Consider the following 8,443-nt stretch of genomic DNA (forward strand, 5'->3'; position numbering starts at 1 on the left):
TAATAAGCTCATTATAATATATTCTCACCAACTCAACCTATTTACAACCCGAAATTAAGCACAAATGGCACTTAGGCCTATATGCACGCAATTTCTAATCACCTTATAAATACAATAGTACACATAGCCACATATACTCACATATCATATTTTAATATCAAATAATATCACACACACCATAATGCAACACTAGGCTTGGATGATCTCGATCCCCAACTAAGTTACTTGATCGCTAAACTAGACAAAGTCTCCAAATTTTGGCCTCCTAACTCGATGTGCCTTTACTAAACTATCCAAAACCTATTGACCCTCACTAGGGCCTTTTACTCTACTAGCTTTATACTATCTTGCAACCATAGTGGTAAACCTAGGTCTCACTCATAAGTGCTCTAAAACTATGTGATAAGTGAAAGTGCTCACTAAGGAAAATTTCAGAATGACATCTATGGTTTCTTGAGTGCATTAGACACTCTTAAACTACAAGTTTACCTCCAAAACTTCTACACTAGAATCTTCGGACCATAAGTCATCTCCCAAACTCAATGTGGCTCAAGGGCCTAGCTTGGGCCTCCTTGGGCCTAAGCATAAAGTCCATGATTCCCCTGTTTTTCTGGGCAGAAAATGCCCTGACTTGAACTAACTTTTGACACATGGTTCTAACTCAAATATTATGAACTATGGCTGTAAAAACTCCTCTGACACTCCCTATAACTAAGGCCCAACAGGGGGCTAATGAGGGCCTACCCATGGCATGGTCAAAACTTCCTATTTCTAAGTTGCAACAAAACTGTCCCCTGCTGGACAGATTTTGTGATTCCACTTGTGCAACCAACCAAACGACTTACAAACCTCCAAAAAATACCTAAAACCTTTTATATACTCCTAGTTCTAGCTTCTGGTGGCTTGGGCCTCAAAGTGCACAACAAATACTCATTCAAAACTTCCCCATAAACTAGTGCATCAATGTCCGAAAAAATGCAAACAGTAACTAATCCCTTTCTACCTTAACTCCCACTTAATAACCAAGCATCCAACCCTTACCAAAGCAAACCTAGTGCATTAATGTCCTAAAATAGTACCTCAACAGGAGGGGAGATCATCCATGCCCAAGAACAACAACATGCAACAAAAAATATAACATGCAACTCATGGAAACACTTAACAAGATTTCGGCTAAAGCATAAAGTTTAAATGATTGCAAATTCGACTTGTACCTATTACTCATCCTTAATATTCATGAAATATATGTTCTCTTAATTATTAATAAGAAATTTATCATGGAAACAATCTATTTTAAGCATACATATTTCGAATTTATAGATTTTTAGACATAGCAACATATTTTAAACACTTAGTTAACACATATATAAAATGTATCTCATAGAGAGCTCTTGAATTCACAAGAATCAAGAGTTTCTCTTTGGAGATCACACAAGAACTACACATGCAACCATGAAACTTCATCTCCCAAGTCACAAAACTCTTGGGAAGTATATAAAATGAATGTAGGTAGAAGATTTACACTAGGGAAGATGAGAAATGGAATAAAAATGGAAGGAAGTGGGGGATGGGGGGCTTCGGCCGAGAGCAACAAGGGTGGGAGGGGAGGAGAGAAAAATGAGGTGTGTTGGAGTGTGGAGTGAGTGAAAATGACTTCTCCCACTTGGTTTTTGGTTTTATGCTTTTGGGTTGGCAAAATAATGAGTGGAAGTGAGAATGTACAAAAATGACCTTTAGCTAAAGTTATGCCATTTTGCATGCAAGGTTAGTGTGGTAATTTGGTAATCAACAAATGAGTTAGTGGGGTTGGAAAGGTCTTCTTTGCCCTTTGAGAGAATAGAAGGGTGATTTGCATGCAAGGGCTTCTATGTAATTCGCTAATTATAACAAATAAAATTTGTAAAGATTTATTTTTTTATAAAATAAAATACAAGTTCAGAAATTATAAAATTTATACCATAAAATAACTTGGATTTTTAGAAATTTTATAAAATCACTTTTGAAATTTGTGAACAAAATAACTTTTAAAAGAAAATTTTCCAAGGTTTGGAATATTCCTTATAAATCAAAAATAAGGGAAATAAATAAACTCTTGCTTTGAAAAATCATATACTACATAAAGCAAATTTAAAATAAGCAAATTCACACAACATACAACCATTAAGTATATTTACATTTGGCTCTAATATTATACTAAGTCCACAAATAATATTACACAAAATGCCGGTCGTAACATCCTCTCCCCCTTAAGGGATTCTGTCCCCAGAATCTAAGAGAACAAATGAGGATACCGGGAACGCATATCAGACTCCCAAGTTGATTCTTCGACCTTGGGGTTCCTCCAAAGTACTTTCACTAACTTTACCGAATTATTCCTAAGACTCTTTACTTGCCAGTCGAGTAATTTGACAGGTTGCTCCATAAATGACAGGTCTGCCTGAATTTCTACAGGTTCATATTCTATCACGTGGTTGGCATCAGGATTGTACTTCTTAAGCAATGACACATGGAACACATTATGCACATGCTGATACTGAGGTGGTAAGGCTAACTCGTAGGCTACCTTCCCCATTTGACTCAAAATTTCAAAAGGACCTATATATCTAGGTGATAACTTCCCTTTCTTGCCAAATCTAGACAAACCTTTTCTTGGTGACACCTTTAACAAAACGGCTTCGCCTACTTGGAATCTAACATCCTTACGCGCTGGATCCGCATACTTCCTCTATCTATCTTGAGCAGCAAGCAACCTTTTCTGAATTAACTTGACTGTCTCATGCAACTGTTGTACCAATTCCGAGCCTAGAATCCTTCCTTCTCCTACTTCATCCCAACTTGTCGGTGATCTACATTTTTTTCCGTACAAAGCTTCGTATGGTGGCATGCCAATACTGGAGTTAGCTGTTGTTATAAGAGAATTCTACTAATGGCAAGTGGTCGTCCCAACTTCCTGCAAAATCGATTGCACAACTGCGCAACATGTCTTCGATTGTTTGAATTATCATTTCGCTCTGACCATCGGTCTGCGGGTGGTACGCTGTACTCATGTTCAACTTCGTGCCAAGACTTTCTTGAAATTGCTTCTAGAATCTCGAGTTAAATCAGGGATCTCTGTCTGAAACTATCGATACGGGTACTCCATGTCTTAGTACGATTTCACGCACATACAGATGAACTAATTTTTCCAATGACGACTTCTCATTAATTGGAAGGAAATGCGCTGACTTTGTAAGGCGATCAAATATAACCCATATAGCATCATATCCGGATTTCATTCGCGGTAGTCCCACTATAAAGTCCATAGCAATATTTTCCCATTTCCATTCCGGAATCTTTAGGGGCTGAATTAATCCACTTGGTCGTTGATGTTCTGCCTTCACTTTCTGACAAGTATCACACTTTGTAACCCATTCTGCCACGTCTCGCTTCATATTTGGCCACCAAAAGTTCTGCTTTAAGTCCCGATACATCTTGGTGCTCCCCGGGTGGATTGAAAATCTTGAATTGTGGGCTTCTTGTAGGATCTCATTCTTCAATTCAGGTACATGAGGAATCCAAATTCTTGAGGAAAACCTTAGTATACATTTCTCATCCCTTTGAGTGCCAATCTCTTCTCCAGTTAGCTGATTCTTTTCTTTCTCCAATACTTCTTCCTGACATTTCCTTATCCTTTCCACTAGTGTTGGCTGAAAAGTCATTACACGACAAACTTCTTCAACTATTCCACAATCACAAAGTTCTAATCCAAATTTCTTAATCTCTTCAGACAGTTCCTTTGGTGTTGCCATCATATTCAACCTCTCCTTCCTACTTAATGACTCGGCTACAACATTCGCCTTTCCAGGATGATAATTTATCGAACAATCGTAGTCCTTGATCAATTCCAATCATCTCCTTTGCCTCATATTGAGCTCCTTCTGAGTAATAATGTACTTTAAACTCTTGTGATTCGTATAGATTTCACACTTTTCCCCGTAGAGGTAATGTCTCCAAATCTTAAGTGCGAACACTATGGCGGCTAGTTCCAAATCATGCATCGGGTACTTTAATTCATGCGGTTTTAACTTTCTTGACACATACACGATTACCTTATTGTGCTGCATTAGCACACAGCCCAATCTTTTATGTGAAGCATCGCTGAAAATCACAAAGTTTCCTTGGTCATCTGGTAGTACTAACACTGGAGCTGTTACCAATCTCTGTTTCAATTCTTGAAAGCTATCCTCACATTCTACACTCCATTCGAACTTCTGATTCTTCCTGGTTAACTTAGTCAATGGCGTGGCGATTTTCGAAAAATTCTTGACAAACCTTCTATAATACCCTGCCAATCCTAGAAAACTTCGCACTTTCGTAGGTGTCTTTAGCCTCTCCCAACTCATAATCGCCTCAATCTTTTCCGGATCTACTTTAACTCCTTCATCTCTAATGACATGTCCCAAAAATTGAACTTTCTTTAACCAAAACTCACATTTGGAAAACTTGGCATACAACTTCTCTTACCGGAGTATCTCCAATGCTATCCATAGATGTTGCTTATATTCTTCTTCCGACTTTGAATAAATAAGGATGTCATCAATGAATATCACTACGAACTTGTCCAAATACTTTTTAAATACCCGATTCATCAGATCCATAAATGCGGCCGGGGCATTAGTCAATCCAAAAGGCATTACTAAAAATTCATAATGTCTGTATCTGGTCCTGAATACTGTCTTGGGAATATCTTCTTCTTTGATCTTTAATTGATGGTATCCTGATCTCAAGTCAATCTTTGAAAAGCACTTTGCTCCCTTCAGCTGGTCAAATAGGTCATCTATTCTTGGTAGCGGGTAGCGGTTCTTAATCGTCACCTTATTCAACTCCCGATAATCTATACATAGCCGCATACTTCCATCTTTCTTCTTTACAAACAGAACAGGTGCTCCCCATGGCGATGTACTTGGCCGTATCACTCCCTTATCCAACAATTCTTATAGCTGGCTCGCCAACTCTTTCATTTCTGCTGGTGCCATCCTATATGGGACCTTTGAAACTGGTTCTGTGCCCGGAGCAAGGTTAATCTCGAACTCGATTTGTCGATCTGGAGGTAGGCCTGGTAGTTCATCTGGAAACACATCTGGGAATTCGTTAACTACGGGAATATCTTCTATGTTGCGGTTGCCCTTTTCTGAATCCATTACATAAGCTAGGAACGACTCACAACCTTTTCTAAGTAACTTCTTAGCCTGAACAATTGTAAGAAACAGTTGCTAAGAACAATTGTAAGAAATTGTTGCTCTTTCCTCTGTCCCTTAAATACTACTTTCTCTCCACTCTTCGTCTTTAAATACACTTTCTTGGTCTTACAATTAATCTGGGCGTTATTCTTCCCTAAATTATATCGAAATCTCCCAACTTGAAGAGTATCAAGTCGGCTGAAAACTTACTCCCCGAAATATCAATCTCACACTTCAGACATAATTGGTTCACATGAATCTTCTCTTGGTTCGCAATTACCACATTTACTACCTCGCTCATAATCATTTTATCACATTGAAGTTTATCAACAAAAGTTTCTGATATGAAAGATCTCGTTGCTCCCGAATCAATCAATACTTTAGCTTTGACATTATTTAGTAAAAGTGTACCTGCAATCACCTCAGAGTTCTGAACAACATCCTTCATTTTCAAATCGAATGTCCTTGCTGTTGCTTGCGGAGTTGTTGTGGCGCCCTCCAAACCCGGGTCAGAAGTTTGGGATCCACACACCTTATTTATAACTTGCTAATAACAATAATGAAGATAATGATAATATGCAGTGACCCTACTTACCAACCACCACGGACCGCAACAGGTTAAAGTATGCACACAAGCCAAACACACTATTATATTACAAACGTTTAAATCCCAACTATTCCAAACTCAAAATCGAGTATTAAACATTATTACAAACTTTTACAGACTTAAATTATTCCAAAAGAAGCCTACAAGCTCAGCTCAATCAACCTGAACCCCTAGCTCTCGCGCTGGACTGGGGATCCTCGGTATCAACCGGTTCCTTTTTAACTAGAAAAGAACAGAAACAATATCACACAAATGAGCTAACTAGCTCATCAAGTCACAATGACAAAACTGAGAATAATGATCATCAGTTGAACATGGTTATGATATCAAGTGAACAATGGATTATGATTTAGAATTGGACATTATACTTATATTTTAAAAACCAAGGTTAGGCTGCTGATCAGTAACGCACTAACCCCGAGCAAAGCACACAACATTGCTCTAACTACTGGATCCAAGGCACACATTGGCCTAACTTGACCATTATATGGTCTGACCACGAATCTGGTCCACAATTTTATAAAAACAATCCAATTCTAACATAATAACAGAATGAACAATAATAAACAATAACCAGAATCATTAACAACAATGAGTGCTTAACAATGAAAGGGTTTCAATCCTTGTACGGATCAATAAGGTAATTTCAAAGCTTAGATGCTGGGTAATGAAAGAATTGTATAACAAAGGAATCAATGTTTCAGGGTTTCAAAGATTTGGGCTTTCAAAGCATAAAATACAATGGGTTGAGTATATAAGTAATTCAATTCAGTGTTTGGTATTTAGTTTGTATGTATTTGTGGAGTAGTATCGTAGATTTGTGGTTCGTGTTTGGGTATACAACAATCAATGGTCTAGAAAGAATCAGGTTACGACTCAAGATCAATAATTGGAATCAAGGTTTAGGGTTCAGTGCTTCAAAGCACTTGCAATATACAACAGGAATATCAATCACAACAATATCTCGAGAAAGTTCAGAACACTTGCCTGATATTAGCTTACTACACTGCACTCGCTTCCAATCTCAACCGTCTTACTCCTCAACTACCTGTTTCCCTTTCCTACGTCTTGCCTCTTCTGCTCACATATCATAAGCATTTATCAATATTCAACTCATAGAATTCTATTCAACACATACTTCTATCTACCCTTCGTTTCGCCCAAATCCGATTAACGGATTGAAAGTTACGCAATAAACCAGTAAACATCGAATATGTAAACCGATAGTCAACCAACATATCACATATAACACATAATACGCCATATAATTAATGACATATCCTTTATAAAGACATTTCAGGTCATAAATAGGCTTTCTGGTATTTAAAATGATTTTTAAAACATTTTTCGGAATTAAAACGGGTCGTTGGATCAATTTCGGGGTAACAAACAGGGTTCGATTAGCCAATTCTGGCTTCGAAACAATTTTATAATAATTATCGAGCCTTGAAATAATTTAGAATAATATTTTAAAGCTCGAAACTATTTTTTGGAATTTTTAAATATTTTTTAAATAATTAAATCTAATTAAATAATTAATTAAAATCATTTAATATTTAATTAAATCAATTAATCAACTAATTTTCGAATTAATTGACCAATTAATCAATTAAAAATTAACTGAAATTAATTAACTAATTAATTCAGATTTATTTTTGAATTAAAAATAATTTTCAGAATTAAAATAATAATTTTTAGAATTTTCAGAAATTAAAATCGAATTTTTATAATAAAAATAAATAGGAAATATAATTTTTGAATATTTTTAAAACAAGAATCCAACTTTTGCAAACTCTGGAAAGTTCAGGGACTGAACTTCATCGTTTTCAAAAGTTGGGGTCTTAAACTGCAATTTTCCAGCCCTTCGCCAGAAAACAGTCGGGTTCGCCGGAGAACTCAACTCCGGCCTCCTCCCGCCACCACAAACTCCAGATTGAATCTATACTTCACAAGGAACACAATCATGCCATCAATTCATTCTAATCATCCCGGAGTTAGCCGGAAAATGATCAAGAATCTCGCCGGTTTCCGGCGAGTTCGACGAAAACTTTAAAACCTAACTCCCTCTTCTACAGACCTCGTTGATTCATGAAACTTATACGACTGGATTGCAAATTTCACAGAGAACACAATCCACTATACCACAACATCTATCTATTCCAGAATAAGAAACCCCCAAATTTCAATTAAGAACATTCATACGGGTTATAAACCCTAATTTTGAAATTCGAAAATTAAACCCACTTTTGAGCATGTTATTGAACTCCAAATCAGACGTATGACATATGAAATTCATCAGGAAAACAAGCTCTACAACATGCAAGCATCAAATCATACAAACAATCATCCAAACAAAAATTCATATTTTTAATCAAAATAATTAGAAAATAAATAAATTTATATAAAATCAACCTTTGATTCTGCAGTAAAACAGGTTCTGGAATTTGATAGTACTCCTTGAGACCTTCAATTTGGTTACTCCAACTTTCCAAACGGATTTCACTAACACCTTGAATTTGTGGTTTGATTCTCAGAAGGGTTTATGAATATATGATTTTTCTCTGTAAAATTATATAATTATTTGTCTGCAAATGATTTTCATAGGAAATAAAATACG

Source organism: Apium graveolens, chromosome 5 (assembly GCF_009905375.1).
Source record: "Apium graveolens cultivar Ventura chromosome 5, ASM990537v1, whole genome shotgun sequence".
Classification (NCBI taxonomy): domain Eukaryota; kingdom Viridiplantae; phylum Streptophyta; class Magnoliopsida; order Apiales; family Apiaceae; genus Apium; species Apium graveolens.